General features: G+C 45.8%; 1 long non-coding RNA gene across 1 annotated transcript; it reads right to left on the bottom strand.

The window, feature by feature from the left end:
- Nucleotides 1–1,100: 1,100 nt before the first annotated feature.
- On the bottom strand, nt 1,101–15,511 carry LOC117063049. Its single transcript, XR_004428696.1, has 3 exons — nt 14,984–15,511; nt 6,611–6,765; nt 1,101–2,211 (listed from the first exon to the last, which is right to left on the bottom strand). It is a non-coding gene; the product is annotated as an uncharacterized LOC117063049 (long non-coding RNA).
- Between the last annotated feature and the right edge of the window lie 939 nt (nt 15,512–16,450).

Raw genomic sequence — 16,450 nt, 5'->3', positions numbered from 1 at the left:
CCAGTTTTGGAATAGTTGTAGGTATTATAATTTTGAGCTAGGCACTCTTAGATTTGAAGAATCTGAATTATAAATGAAATAATAGAATTTGGTGCAAGACGAAATTCGTAGTCTAGGAATTACAGCTCTGTGGGATTTAATGTCTTTTCACAGGCATAATTGATATCTCTATATTTGAACTATAGGCTTTCTCATCTAGATGGTGACTGGAAGCCATTTCTCAGCTCGTCCTTGTGGCCTACAATAGAAACAGGGAATTTCTCAGAGGCACAGCTGGCCCAAGTGGCAAAGTCTTAAAGGGGATTCTGGTGCCACCCCCGGACTGCAGAGTAAGCTGGAGTGCGGAGGGGAGGGGAGAAAGCACCGTGTATTTACCGATGATAGGGCTCAAGCGGGTGTGGGGCTTGGCTCAGGGACGTTGCTCCAAAACTCCAAGAAAGAAAAAAGAAAAGATTTCATTCAGTCCTCCCAACAGGCTTGCGAGTAAAGTGACCTCGTTTGATATCAAGGACACTCATCCTCAGTGAAGGTGACAACTCGCTCGAGGGTTCAAACGTCACAGTGGAAACCAATTCTTTCAGCCCCTTCTTCCCTGGTTTCCTTTCCTTCCCCAAATCCAGCTACAAAGAAATGATGAAAACAACAATTTACTCATCATAAAAGTAGAAGATAACATGGCTTAACCAAGTTATGGAGATGAGTCGAAGAAAGCCAGGAAGAGCAATTGTCCTTGTATTAATACTATGATCAACGCCTGCAGTGCTCACGTGGCCTGAAATCAATGTGCACAAACTCTTTCCCGTGGGAGCCCTGAGAGAAGCCTCTGGAGACTCGCGCTTGGCTGCCACATGGCACATTGATTTGATTGTGACCCCGGGAAAAGCCCTTCATCTCCTTTGGAATTTGCTGACCCTTGTTTGTGGGTCTCACCTTGAGCCTTTGAAAGGGGATCTAAGGCCCCAGATAGCTTTTCTTTTGTGAGGGTCGGTTTTGGTGGGGAAACATCCGTAATTTGAAGAGTGGTATAAAATGAATAGAATGCCATCTAGGATCTTCTAGTTATTCAGTAAGTATCTGTTGAATAACAAAATGCGTACTACTTGACCATTTTTTAAAAAAATGTGGATAGTTGAATTGGGAGAATGCACAGCTGGTTATCTAAGTGACCACTGGGTGTCACTGTTTACCCACTGACCGACCATCAGTTTTTTTTTTTTCCCTCTCACCTGGTCAGGACGAAAGCCTCAGGAAGCTGGTCCAGATGCAGAGATTTCAAGTTTGTTTCTTATAAGTAACCTGTTATCTCAGGGGGAAAAAGGGTGATTCCTGTGTTATTCACTTCAGGATATTTTCTGCATTCTGTAATTTAGATGGAAAGCTGATGTGGTTTCTGTTTCTTCATCTCCCTTTTGTCCTCCTAAAGAAGTTTTCTTTTGCTAACAGAAACAAGAGTTTTTATTTTGCAATTTATCTTGAAAATAGGAACGCTGGTGTGAACATTAGTTGGTACAAGACGGCAGGGTTTCATGTGTAACTTTAATAGGAAACTATTGCAGGTGCTGAAAGTAAATTCTCACCTTGTCAGGCTCAGTGGATCATGATTATTGTTGCAGTGAGCTTCCTGGAAATAGAGGCCATTCTCACTCTCTGGTGAAAGACATAGATTGGGCTTCAAAGGCCACCTCCACTGTTCTGATCTTTGGCCTCTAAGGTGATGCTCAACATCTTTGATCCTCAGAGTTCTTTGCCCCCCAGAGTTCTTCTGACCCCACTCCTAGGGCTGCTGGGAAGTACCAAGTTCAAATTCAAAATTTCTTGTTTTCCTCCTTAGGGGTGTTCTGCTAACATCTGAGCTGATGGGTCTAGAAGGAATGTTATGTTTCCTCTGCTCTTCCCTTTGTGATGTAATTTACCAATTCTTTATAACACAGTCTAATATGGGTTGGGCCAAATAGCTGGAATTCCTAAGTCAGAAGTTTTCTCTGAAAGGCACGTAATTGACTCACTTGTCCATGTCTGTGGATTTCACTGCTGCAACAAGAGGACCTAGAAAACAGCCATCTTAAGACCTGAAAAGGCCTCAGAATTTATCCAGTTTAGTTTTTTTTTGGATGCATTTTGCTCTTTCTTCAACATTCCATAGAGGGCTATAAAACCTTACAAGTGGGAGGTCTTAACATTTGCCCATAAGACCAATAACGTGAGTACAACCTGCAGAAAACAGAAAGAATCCAGTTAGACAGTCCCTGGCCACTCCTTTCTCAGCCCTCCTTTCCTGCCCACACCTCCCCTGCAGGAGCTCTGCTAATTCTTCACTGTATCTTGGTATCCTCTCCTTTAAACGGAGAAGAAAAAGATGAGCACTTATGTTTCCTGAATCGAATGCATTCCAGGCTGATGAAGAGTGATGGCTACCATTACTTGACTTTTTTCTCTGAGCAGGACTTGTGTTCAGTTTTTTATTTTCACAATGTCATTTAATTATCACTACAGTCCCATGAGATGCTCCAAGTTTTCCCTAATTTACAGATGAGAAAACTGGAGCACCAATGGTGGTTAAACGGCCTACACAAACTCACCCAACTAACACCTGGTGATTTCTGATTCCCCTGCTTTTTAAAAATTGATACATGATATTTTACGTATTTATGGGGTATATGTGATATTTTGTTACATGCATAGAATTTGCAATGATCAAGTCAAGGTATTTGGGGTGTCCATCACCTCAAGTACTGACCATTTCTATGTCTTGGGAACATTTCAAGTCCTTTCTTCCAGTTACTTTGAAATATACATTGTTGTTAACTATAGTCACCCACTCTGAATTGAACATTGGAACTTACACCTTTTGTCTAACTGTATGTTTACACCCATTGACTCGTCTCTGTTCACACTCCCACCCACACACCCTTCTCACCCACACATCCTCCCACCCACACACCCTTCCCACCCACACATCCTCCCACCCACACATCCTCCCACCCACACACCCTTCCCACCCACACATTCTCCCACCCACACATCCTCCCACCCACACACCCTTCCCACCCACACACCTTCCCACCCACACATCCTCCCACCCACACACCTTCCCACCCACACATCCTCCCACCCACACACCCTTGCCAGCCTCTGGTATCCATCATTCTATTCTCAACTTCCATGAGATCAACTTTTTTTTTTTTTTTTAATAGTTCCCACATTTGAGTGAGAACTCGGATATTTGTCTTTCTGTGCCTGGCTTATTTCACTTAACACAAGGACCTCCGGAGACTCATTTGCTTTTAACCACTCGCCGACTTAGGGGGATGTTGGGTTCAGTGTTGTGGTCTGCAATAGAGAGGGTTTTTCAGTCAGTCACTGCCTTGAGCTCATAGTGGAGGCGTTTGGAGCCACATGGAACTAGACCTGACTATCAGCTGCAACAACAGGATTTCACTCAATTTCTCTTTTGCTCCTGAAAGCATTTCTCTAGATGCCTCATTTATCCGCATGTGGCTATTGCACATTGTATGTGATATGGTTTGGCTGTGTCCCCACCCAAATCTCATCTTGAATTGTCATAATCCCCACATGTCAAGGAGGATGGTCAGGTGGAGGTAATTGAATCATGGGGGTGGTTTCCTCCATACTGTTCTTGTGTTTGTGAATAAATCTCATAAGACCTGATGGTTTTATAAATGGGAGTTCCCTACACACCGTCTCTCTTCCCTGTTGCCATGTAAGATGTGACTTTGTTCCTCCTTTGCCTTCCGCCATGATTGTGAGGGTTTCCCAGCCATGTGGAACTGTGAGTCTATTAAACCCCCTTCCTTTAGAAATTATCCAGTCTCAGGTATGTCTTTATTAGCAGGTGAGAACAGACAAATGCAGTATGCCTGTGTCAAAATCTCTCATATACGCCATAAATAAATGCACTTACTGTGTACCCACAAATACTAAAAATGAGATTTTTTTAAAAAAAAGATTTCTTTAGCAGCTGTGGGTGGCTGGGCACTGTGCTAGCTGAAGGCATCCTTATCTTCCCCCTTGCTTAGCTTCATGGAGACCATGAGTCCCCCAGTCCTCACCCCTCCCCTGCAAGTTGGAATTAGACTTATTAGAACTACCTGATGGAGCTCAGTTAAACTTACAAAAAACGAAAGACAAAACTAAAATAGCCTGCTCAGTTTATAACTCTCAGCTAAAATCTCCGATGAGTGGTGGGCGAGGTACATTTCTGTTAGGGAGGCTGAGAGTTTTCTATGTGAATCAGTGTATATATGTACAGAAGGCAGCCCCATGCAGGTGTTTCGAAGACTTAGTGTGTGTCAAGGAAGTGTGTGACGCCTGGGTTTAGAGGGTGGGAGGGGCCTGCTACCATTTGCAGCAGAAGCTACCCTGGGGAAGGCTTACCCTCTGCATATTGATTGCCTGAGGGTTTCCATGAATATTGATTTAGGAAAGGCCAATGGTGTTTACGCTGCTGAATATGCATCATCATGGCCATTGGAAACATGTCAGGCTATATTGAGGCAGGGCAGCTCTGGGATTTCATGGGCTTGGGGATAGCAGGGTTGAACTGGTTCAGTATCAACTTGAACTTTCTGCTTGAGTCTTAATTGCTTTTCAGACATCCAGTTAACCTCGTCTTTCCAGGAATTTTGCTTTCTTGACTCTGCTGTCTTACAAAATGGTCAGGAGGAAGATATTTTCAGAAGGCTTAGGAGCTTGACACGCAGGCCGGATGCATTGTAATTGCATCTGGGGGACAGAACACATTTCTGAATTTATCCCCAAAGCCTTATCTACATTTTAAAAATATTGTGGTTAAGTCTAGGGTGGAGGGAAGGGGCATAAAATCACATATGAACACTCTTGGTAGGATAATGTGCGTGCAGGCGCGTTTGACTTTTCCCTCTCCTGGAATGAGCAGCTGGAAGGTGAGTCTTTAAGACTCACGAGCTCGCTTTTCTACAGGATGGTGCAAAGGAGGCTGCATGACAATGTTTTAGCCCTGGGATAGGGAGAGCTGGAGTGTGGTTCTGCCGTGAAATATCAGAGCATGGAGATGACCCAACTAGAAACATACGCCTCTTGGCTTCCGTTTCTTCACTCCCCAAATGGGCAGATTCTTATTCTAACGACTACCTACAGTTAGCAGGAGGATAAAATGTTATAATCAATGTGAAGTGCACAGAACATTTGAAAGTATTTTGGAGTCACTGATGATACAATGGCATGTTTTGGAGAGAAAACCTTAGGACTTAACCTTGGATGGATCATTGATGACTTCTTCTAGTGCTAGGATATTGGCTGAGTTACTTATTCCTGTGCCTGGGTAAAATTAGTCTCACCTATAAAATAAGAATAATGACCCTATCCCATAGATACTATATGCAGAATACTCTACAAAGCATCACTTGAAACACGACGTGCATTCAAATAATGAGAGTTTCCATCTCTGCTTCTTCCTCCCCCTTAAAAAATTAATTTATTTTCCCTTTTATTGACTAGTCTTTTGCAGAGGTGATTAGAGTGCCTGGCAATGCATGGGAATGTGGGTCCTATTTATAGATTATTAATTCAGTGGTCTTTTGGAAAATCACTAATGCTGTTTTCCAAATCATTTGTCTTTTTTCAATGCTAAAATTGTGATCTGATCTTCCCAACATAATTTGTTACCTGTTTATGAATTTTGACATGACGAAAGGAAGTGTGGAATTTATGGCAGCGTTTGGGTAGCTAGCATGGCTTTTCTTGCTCAGTAGCTCTAATATAGTTTGATATTTGTTCTATTTTGGTTTGTGTATTATTTACTGCCTTTATACTTTCAAAAGGAACTAGAGGCTATTTGCAAAAACACCAGTAGAGAATATAGTAAAACAACAACCACCAAAAAGAAATGAGAGTCTGGGCGCGGTGGCTCACGCCTGTAATCCAGCACTGTGGGAGGCTAAGCTGGGTGGATCATTTGAGGTCAAGAGTTCAAGACAAGCCCAGCCAACATGGTGAAACCCCATTTCTACTAAAAACACAAAAATTAGCCGGGCGTGGTGGTAGGTACCTGTAATTCCAGCTACTCAAGCTACTCAAGAGACTGAGGCATGAGAATTGCTTGAACCCAGGAGGCGGAGGTTGCAGTGAGCTCAGATATAGGGCCACTGCACTCCAGCCTGGGTGACAGAACAAGACTCCATCTCAAAAGAAAGAAAGAAAGAAAAGAAAGAAAAGAGAGAGAGAGAGAGAAAGAGAGAAAGAGAGAAGCCAAGTAGAAGAGAGTTGGCAATACCTAACCAAGAACTGGAGATCAAGGGGTACTGACCACTCTTGTACATTGTTTTGCTCTAAGCTTTCTAGCACATTAGGCAAAACTGGGTAAAAATAGATTTTTGTGTTTTTCATTGTCAGGTAAAAAACAGCTAAGTATACTTTTCATGAAAGCCACCTTTTCCTCAACATAAATTATGACATTATTATTTACAGAGAGTGATGAAAATAACAGATCACAGCAGCTGTTTTGAAGATTCTGAATCCTGTGTTGTTCGGCCTCACATTAGCAGAGATCCTTCACATTGAGGGGTTTTGGGAGGGCTCATGAGAGGGGCTGTGCCAGCTGGTCCAGGAGTACCTTCTCTCCATTGAGAATGGGGTTCGGACGCCTTCCTGGGTGGGAAGGTGGTTAGTGCACCTGTGGACAGGCAGCCTGGTTTAGTTTGCGAATTGTTCTGTCCCGAGCATCTCCTGATCCCAGCCTTGCTTGCGTGTTGACCTGAGGCATTTCATCTGGTAGAAGAGGAGGGAATTTGGACTTTGTTACTTAGCTTCTAAAATGGAAGCCTACAGACATCACGTGCCATTTAATTTCATTACATTTGATCTAATTCAGTTCAACTCCATATTGTTCAATTTCAACCAGTTCAGCTGAGGGCTGCAAGCACCTCCTGTGCCCTGGGCAATACAGGGGATATGGTTGGGTCAGGCTCGGTGCTGCCCTCAAGGGTGTGGCTTGCTGGCTTGGGAGGCACATGTGTGCCCCACTGCCTCCACAGAGAGCCAGGGGAAGTGCTGTGGGGCAGCCAAGAGGAAGCAACAACTCTGTGGAAATGTTCTTTTATTTATAGCAATAAAGGTACCCGTCTGTGTGATGATCTCTTTTCTGTTATATATGATGCTGGAGTTTCCAATTATGCTGTAGTTTAGAAAATATTTTTCCTGAGGGTTAATGTTTACATTTACAAATATGTACAGCTTAACTAACAGTTTAAATGGAAATTTTAATATATTCTATGAATTGTTGCTTCATTTGCATATTTTATCAATTCGCCATCATTCTGGGTTGTATATAGTGCAGTAATTAGAAATTGAATTAAAAAGGACTGTGCATTTTTAATTTTCACTTCAGAATGTAAAATGCTAGTTGTTTAACGTCTGCCTTATCAATGTCATGTTGTATAGATATGTGAGTAGAGGCCAGGACATTCCTGGAGACCTGAACCCCAGAGAGATGATAAGCATGGATAGGACGGTGAGTCAACTCACACTGAAGGGAATGTGGCAGTTGTGAAGGTGATAGGCAGCTGTGACTTGCTGCTCACTGCTGTGTTTCCTTGGTGTTCTCATTAGCATCACTGTTCCCCATGTCTTGGCCCAGACCCAGAATTGCAGGCTTAACAAGCCAAATAGCTAAGCAGTGAGAAAGCTTTGCTAAAAGCATGAATGCTGCATATAGGGTAGTCAGTTTCATTTGCCCTGAATGTGCACTAAGGACCCAGTCTGTTCTGTCTACAGCAGATGATCCACTCAGACAAATGCCTAAGGGACTGCATGTAAGAGCTAATCACACAGTGGCCCTCCCTTCCCACCTCCTTTGTGTCATTATAGTCCTTATGGCAGACAGGACTGGCTGCAGGTGGCATTCACACACACTGACAGTCCCTTATGATGGAGTCAGTTGGCTTTGCAGTGTGACATTGAGAGGGTGCTGGCATGTCCTGACCATAGAGCTCCACTGTGGACTATCTCAGGATGTCTCTTCCAATCTCCTATAGCTTTTTAACTGTCTTCCTGAAAGAACTCAGGTATTGCCTGACAAGGGGGTGCTCGTCAGCAGCAGCTGCCCTCACCAGCTGCATCTCCTGAGCCTGGAAGTGTGCCTGGCACTTGCAAGCTGCTCAGTGTATCGGTCAGGAGAGCCTGTGTATGCTGCAGTAACAAGCAAGCCCCAGCTCTCAGGGCTGTATCTCTTATTCATTTGTATGTCTCTTTATGGTGGGCCGGAGCTCTGGGACATCCTCTGTCACCAGGCAAGAGGAAGAGGAAATGGTTTATGTGCATTCATTCTGAAAGGTATCTGTCTAGAAGAAACACAAGTTACTTCTGCTCATATTTCATTGGTCAAAGCAAGTCATGTGGCCACGTCTAACTTCAGAGAGGTAGGAAGTACAAGTCTACATTTCCCGAGGGGGCGAATTGGATGCATTAGTGAGCAGCGTTTATCTCTCACACACTCCATGTGTTCATCAAGCTGCACTAGAGGTGTGAAATGATGTTTGCCGATAATGATGCTGGTACCTCCCTGTTCTTCCTCTAAGGGAAGATATTGATATTTAATTAGGTGAAGGTCTCTGGATGTAAAAGTAGAAGTTTCTAAAAATCTAGAAGCCTTAAAAACCTCAGAGATTGTCCAACCCCATTTAATATTAGCAACGAGACCAAGTGATTTGCCAAGTGCCTTTCATTCTGTTGATGCTAAACCTGGGGCTTGTGTCTTGGCCTGCCAACTCACCCACTAGAGTTCTTGCCACTTTCCTCTTGTACCTGTAAGAAGATGATGTAGGTCTTACTGCAAAGACCATTTCCAAACACTCTCTGGTTCCTGAGGCTCCCTGGAGTAGCCAAGCACTCATTGCTATCCACTGCAGCATGGCAGTGCTTGGGGTCTGCCTATTCAGCCTCTAGATGATGAGGATTACAGATAATAATTTACCCAAAGTGCTTTGGATAGTGCCTGGAACAGTCAGTGTGTAATAACTGTTTTTTTTTTTTTTTTTGAGTTGGGGGCAGGGTCTCACTTTGTTACCGAGGCTGGAGTGAAGTGGTGTGATCATGGTTCACTGTAGCATCAAACTCCCCAGCTCAAGTAATCTTCCTGCTTCAGCCTCCTGAGTAGCTGGGACTGCAGGCACGCACCACTATGCCTAGTTAATTTTTGTATATTTTGTAGAGATGGTGTCTCATTATGTTGCTTAGGCTGGTCTTAAACTCCTGGCCTCAAGCAGTCCTCCTGACTCAGGCCCACAAAGTGCTGGGATTACAAGTGTGAGCCACTGTGCCTGGCCTATAACTACTGATTTATTATTATTCCGTGTGATTGTTGTTGTCACTATAATTGAATTCTGTAGTGATGTCCCTTCTGGCCTGGCACAGGATGGCAGAGGGCTTACAGTTTTCTCCAGGCAGTGCTCCCAGCTCAGGGTTCAGCCACCAGACAAGTCATTTGTTATCTCTTGCCATGTTTGGATTTTGGCCTCCCATGTTCTCCAACAAGGGCACCCTTGAGAAGAGGGGAGAGGAAAAGAAGGAAGGGGAGGGGTGGGGAGAAGAGAAGGTGCAGTGAGCATGAGAAACAAGCACTGAGAGGCAGGATGGGTGATATGGTTTGGCTGTGTCTCCACCCAGATGTCACTTAGAATTGTAATCCCCACCTGTCAAGGGTGGGGCCAGGTGGAGGTGATTGGATCATGGGGGCAGTTTCCCCCATGCTTGTCTCATCCTAGTGATGAGTCTCGGAGATCTGATGGTTTTATGAGCGTCTGGCATTTCCTCACTTGCACTTCTCCTTCCTGCCGCCCTGGGAAGAAGATACTTTTCTTCCCCTTCGCCTTCTGCCATGATTGTAAGTTTTCTGAGGGCTCCCCAGCCATGTGGAAATGTGAGTCAATTAAACCTCTTTCCTTCATGAATTACCCAGTCTCAGGTATGTCTTTATAGTAGCGTGAAATGAACTAATACAATAAGCATCTGGAGGGGATATTGGTGGAGGAGACAGGAGCTGAAGGAAGATACCACAGGTCTTAGGGCCAAAGACAAGGAGTGGCTCAGGAGCTCCAGGTCTGAGGGCAAGGGAGGGAGCAAGAAGGAGACAATACAGAGGTGCTGAGGCATTAGGGGTGTTGATTGAGGAGTGGCAGGCATCTCCTCTCAGAACATGCTCAGGCTGGGGGGTTTCAGTAAGTGTCCAAGGCCCCCTGGCCCGGTCTTTCCCTTCCAGGCAGGTGCTGTCCTGCCTCCTGCCATCTGGACTGGCCTTGTCCAGAGCGTTGCCTCTCCCTCTGGCTCTGATCTCCCTGCAAAGGGGCTCCCACTAAAGAGAAATGACACAATTTACAGAGGGAATGCTGGCCTCTAGACAGCCATGGAGGGCTATGCAGGGAGTAACGAGATGCTCTGATAATAAGAACAGCCAAGGTTTATGGAGTGCCAGGTCCAGGAGTCGGCTCAGTGTGTTTTTGCTTCTTTATGTCTTAATTATTTGGGTTTGTAATCATCATCATCGTGATAATGGAGATGTCAATAACAGCAATAACAGCTATCAGCGAGTGAGCTCTTATTACTGTGTATTTTATGTCTATTATTTGTTTCCATAGCAATGGTTTCCGGTAAGGGGATTTTCAAAAGGGGACAGTGAGGCTCAGGAATGTAAACTAGTTGCCTGAGCTCCCATGTCTGGTAAATAGCAACACAGACCATGGCTCAAAATATATCTCTCTGACTTCAAAGCCCATGCCAGGGCTTTAAAGATAACTCAGGATTATGCTCTTTGCAAACAAAGGAAATTGGAACTCAGGGAGGTCCAATTTCAGTTTCTAGAACATCCACACCTCTTTGGAATGAAGGTGCACTTGGATTAGGGTCCTCTGAGCCCTGGTTAACACTTTTCCTCCTCATGTGCCCTGCTGCCCCCAACAGATGCAGGACAGTCCTTTCTATGGGGTAGGGGCCTAGGTGAGAACACTGCTGCTTCCTGGTCCTTTCTGTCTGTAGCCAAGCTCAGTTTCATTAATGCAAGGGCACCCAGATGGTGGGAAATTCTCAAAAGAGCAGCTTTTGGAGTCCCTGCAGAAGGGGAAGGAAGATGCATGTCCTCTTATTTCTGGCCATGCAACGGGCTTGGCCTTGGTAATAGAAACTGTGGTCTGGCGTGTTTCTTGCTGCCTTTGCTTGTTTAGAAACCGCCACTTGCAGGCACTGCCCACCCTCACAGGGTATGGGTCAATGGTCAGCTTTGTGGTTGGCGAGGGTCTACCTTGTGCCTGGCTGATGCCCACACCCTGAGAGAGAGGACTATTATTCTCTCTTGTAGAAAAAGATGAATTTAGGATATTTAAGTAACTTCTCCAAGGCTTCACTGCTAATTCAGTTGCTCAGTCAAGATTTGAATCAGGTGTGTGTGACTCCAGACTGGAAATATTTGGTTTATGAGGACTGCTACTTTACTACGCAGGTGTACTTCCAGAAGAAAGGGAAAGACAAAGGTATTTAAGCATTGTTTTTTAAAAAGGTGGTATTTCTATTTTCCTCCTCCTCCCGCCTTCAGGATATGCCTACAAAAGGTTGATGGAAGGAAAATGGACATAAATCATAAAATCCCAAATGAGATTTGGGTACTTTGTGGTTTTGACTTGTCTATACTGATCTTTCCATGAACGCAGATCATCAAAGTTTGGCTTTTGCTTTCTGTTTATTGACGTGTCTATCCAAGTGCTTATCTATCTGTGTTCTGTAATGTGGAAAGCGGCCACAGCGCCTAAGACTGGGCTTGAAACTTCTGGCCATGTAATACATGTATTGGTTTTGGATTGTTCTTAAATGGATCATCTGGTACCATTGAGGACTTTACCTTTCTCTGACATTCTCAATTGCTCCGAGTTAAAAAATAAAAAGTTGTATGAAGGAATGTTCAGTGTCCAAGAAAGACATTGGATGAAGTGGGAGTGAAGGGTGAAGAGCAGCATTTTAAAGAGAAAAACTCACACAATTTAGGACAGGCGAAAATGGTGAAAGCAGCCTGGTATTCCCACGCCCACCCCGCTCCCTATTACAGAACACCAGGCTAGAGCCACATCTTGTAGTGTCAGTTTCAGACTTTTATCCCGTTTTCAAGTGGGGCCAACTTATTGACATTTTGTCCCCACAGCTCTGGCCAAAGCACTCCTGAGCCGAGGCTCGGCACTGCCAGGCAGCCCTCACTGTCAGACCAGCGGAGGCCACGTGGGCTGTGAACGCAGCCTTGGTATAGATGCAGCGGGGCCACGAGCCTCTTCCTCTGGTTTAAATGTTTATCCAAGAAAGAAAAACGTAGCCTGAGATTTCACTGTGTGGCTGCCAGACACTTGTTTCTTTTCCAACTGGCTTCCCCATTGAGGGACTTTTCCCTGAAGGTCCTGGCGGTTTGGGCTTAGATTACAGGGAGCATGGTTGTATTTTTAAGCAGGCCGTGAGGGGAATGGGGAAGACAGGGGAGGACACTGGGATGGTGTGTGTGTGAATGCGTGTGCTGTGTGGATGTGTGCTGTGTGGATGTGTGTTGTGTGTTATGTGTGTATGTGGTGTGTGAATGCATGTATGTTTGTGTTGTGTGAATGTGTTTTGTGTGTATGTTGTATGTGTGTGAATATGTGAGTTGTGTGTAGTGTGTGAATGTGTGTGTGTGCATGTGTGGTATGTGTGTGTGTAAATGTGTGTGTGCATGTGTGTGAATGTTGTGTGTGATGTGTGCATGTGTGAATGTGTTGTGTGCATGTGTTGTGTGTATATGTGGTATGTGAATGTGTGTGTTGTGTATGTGTGTGTTGTGTGTGGTATATATGTGTTGTATGCATGTGTGACACTGTTTTGTATGTGTGTGAATGTGTGTGTTGTGTATGTGGTGTGAAAATGTGTATGTGAATGTGAGTGCATGTGCGCATGTGTGTATTGTGTGTGTGTGGTTGTAAATGTGTGTATGTGGTGTGTGTATGTGCGTGTTGTGTGTGCATGTGTGTATGGCTTTGTGCATGGTGTGTGTGGTGTGTGCATGTGTGTGTGTGAATGCATGTATGTTTGTGTTGTGTGAATGTGTTTTGTGTGTATGTTGTATGTGTGTGAATATGTGAGTTGTGTGTAGTGTGTGAATGTGTGTGTGTGCATGTGTGGTATGTGTGTGTGTAAATGTGTGTGTGCATGTGTGTGAATGTTGTGTGTGATGTGTGCATGTGTGAATGTGTTGTGTGCATGTGTTGTGTGTATATGTGGTATGTGAATGTGTGTGTTGTGTATGTGTGTGTTGTGTGTGGTATATATGTGTTGTATGCATGTGTGACACTGTTTTGTATGTGTGTGAATGTGTGTGTTGTGTATGTGGTGTGAAAATGTGTATGTGAATGTGAGTGCATGTGCGCATGTGTGTATTGTGTGTGTGTGGTTGTAAATGTGTGTATGTGGTGTGTGTATGTGCGTGTTGTGTGTGCATGTGTGTATGGCTTTGTGCATGGTGTGTGTGGTGTGTGCATGTGTGTGTGTGAATGTGTGTGTGACTGTGTTGTGTGTGTGCTGTACATGTGTGTTGTGTGTGCATGTGTGACTGTGCATGTTGTGTGTGGTGTTTGCATGTGTGTGGTACGTGTGTGTTGTGTGTGCATGTGTGACTGTGCATGTTGTGTGTGGTGTTTGCATGTGTGTGGTACATGTAAGTGTGTGTTGTGTGTGTGACTGTGTCTCTGCCACACAGAGTGAAATCTCAGGCTGCGTTTTTCTTTTCTGGATAAACATTTAAACCAGGGGAAGAGGCAGGTGGCCCTGCTGCATCTATATTGGCGCTGCGTCCACAGCCCGCTCGACCTCCGCTGGTCTGACAGTGAGGGCTGCCGGGCAGTGCTGAGCCTCAGCTCAGGAATGCTTTGGCCAGAGCTGTGTGGACAAAATGTCAGTAAGTTGACATTGTGTATGTGTGTGTTGTGTGCGTGTTGTGTGGGATGTGCATGTGTGTTGTGTGTGTGGTGTGTATGTGTGTGTTGTGTATGTGACTGTGAGTGTGTTGTGTGTGGTGTGTGCATGTGTGTGCCTGTGTGCTTGGAACCTTAATCCTAAGTCCAAATGCTGATGGCACCTCTGGGAGGTGATTAGGGTTAGATGAGGTCATCAGGGCGGGTCGCAGTGGGGCTGGCAGCTTTGTGGGAAGAGGAAGAGAGACCTCAGGGCAACACCCCACCCTTTGCCATGTGATGCCCTCGGCCAAGTCATGGTGCTGAGGGGAGGCCCTCATCTGATGCACCCCCAACCATGGAATTCCAGCCTCCAGAGCTGTCAGATGTAATTTTTTTCTTCATAAATTATCCAATCTCAGGTATTCAGTTATTACAACAGAAAGCTGACTCTCATGAGGGCTCTGCGGCAATGCAGAGCTGGTCCCAGAGGCAAGATGGACAGAGCTTGTGCAGCTCTGGGCGTCCCTGTGGGCACCTCTGGGCCAAGCCCAGCTGCACCTTCACCTTCCTGATTTCCCACAGCGGGCAGGAGGGTGGTGGAGCCCACAGTCCGGGGCAGGAGAGTCTCTCAGATTCCTGGGGAGGAGCACGGAGCCCAAACGAGGACAGACAGAAGCTGCTTATCTCCAGCTTGGGTAAGAACAAAAGAGCTGGCCATTGTCACTTGCATTTTTGCAGAGACTCAGGCAGGCTGGGCGTGGGAGCTTCCCAGTGGAAGGGAAGGCACTGGGTGAGCCCCAGTGGGGGCTGCTGGCCTGGAAGCTGGGGCAGCAACTAGAACCGGGGCATCCCGTGTGAGTTTAAGGGGAGCACGTTTGTCTTTCTCAGTTTGTCCTCAGTGGGACGTCAGGGCAGGAGTCGGGGCAGCTGTGAGTTATTAACCAAGTCTTGGGCATCTGGGACTGACTCTTACGGGTTGCTTGATTCCTAGATTGGGGCGAGAGGTAGCGGCCTGGCTTCCCACAGGTGTGACTTACCGAGGGCAGGCCAGCGTCCAGCCTGGCTGCTGCAGGTGACGTGTTGGCTTTCTGGGCTGGCTGCTGCAGGTCGTGGGCCACAGTTCCATTTGTACAGATGGTCACACCATTGTCTCTTTGTATATCCAGCGTCTCAGACCACATTCTGGCTCCAGCCCTTCCTAATGTGGGACGTTGGACACGTCCCCTGACTGTCCTGTGCCCGTCTTCTCAGCAGTGAAGGGAGCAGTGACCATGCACACCACTGAGGACAGCCGTGGGGATGAAACATGGCAGGCCGAGGTACACCTCAGTGTACCAAAGTACCAAAGTACTTAGGTGTACCAAAGTAATTCAGAAAAGCCCAGTTGTCCCTCCATGGGCCTTCACTCCATGCTACCTTGGCTGGAAGGTGGCCAGCGTTTGTTTTGAGGCTAGGGCTTCTTCTCCAAACACATGGAATTAATCTTTGAATCACACATTTGGCAGCTCCAAGCATCCCCTTCAAGATGGTCTGCTGCCAGTCTCCTCTGCCGTCTGCTGCCTGGACTCTGGGATGCTTTGTGAGGCAGTTGTGGGGTGGAGCAAATAATAAAGGTTTTGGAATCTGAAGATTGGAATTAGAATCTTAGGTCAGTCATTTGCTGCCTTGGTAACCTCCATCAAATTGCACCCTGCTGAGGATGGGTCTCGTCGTCTTTATGAAGGGGACATGGTATTGGCACCCCTGGCTTGGGTGACGTGTGAGGCAGCTACACAGTGCTGGGTGTGGTGTCCATCTCTGCCTCTATCATGATCTGTTCTCTCTCTTTTTTTTTTTCTTATTTTCTTTCCCTTTTCTGTGAAAGTTACCCCGTCCCATTTAGCTTTGTGAATGACCTGTGCTTCCCAGCATTCTTTACTTACAAAACTAGTTGGGATTGCTTTTCTTGAGAAGCTGTTTTGTAAAGAAGTTTGCTAGATATCTATCTACATGGACACAGATGGATTGATATCGTATCTTGTTTCTTCTTTTGGAAAGGAGGCAAAGAGCCTCCTGTCATCTTGCAGGTAGGTGGGCAGCCCGAGATCTAAACTTCCCATGGGAAATCTCCACGTGGAAGAGCCCCACTCAGAATCCCAGGTGGCAACGGTAGGTTAGGACTTACCATGACCTTCCAAGCTCCATGGCCATGGGTGGGTTGCTCTTGGTCACCAGGGGGCAGGAGCATTGATGGTAAGAGCTGCTCTTCTTAAACCTATCAACAGAAGTTATAATCAAGGATGCACTACTGGCTGTTTTGGATCTACTTTTGCAAAGTTGGAGTCCAAGAGAGTCCCCGAGAGCCACCAGGATGACATATGGTCTCTGTAAACTTCCCATGATGAGGCACTTCATGAACCATCACAGTGAGGAAGGCCCAAGTCACAGCACCCCCGCATGAACCCAGCAAACGCCACACCGCTCCATTCACCAGTGAGGAAGGCCCAAGTCACAGCACCCCCGCA

The sequence above is a fragment of the Trachypithecus francoisi genome, unplaced genomic scaffold, assembly GCF_009764315.1.
Source record: "Trachypithecus francoisi isolate TF-2019V2 unplaced genomic scaffold, Tfra_2.0 Lachesis_group17, whole genome shotgun sequence".
Taxonomy (NCBI): Eukaryota; Metazoa; Chordata; class Mammalia; order Primates; family Cercopithecidae; genus Trachypithecus; species Trachypithecus francoisi.
The sequence above is the reverse complement of the archived record's forward strand: the minus strand, read 5'-3'. Positions and strand labels throughout refer to the sequence as shown.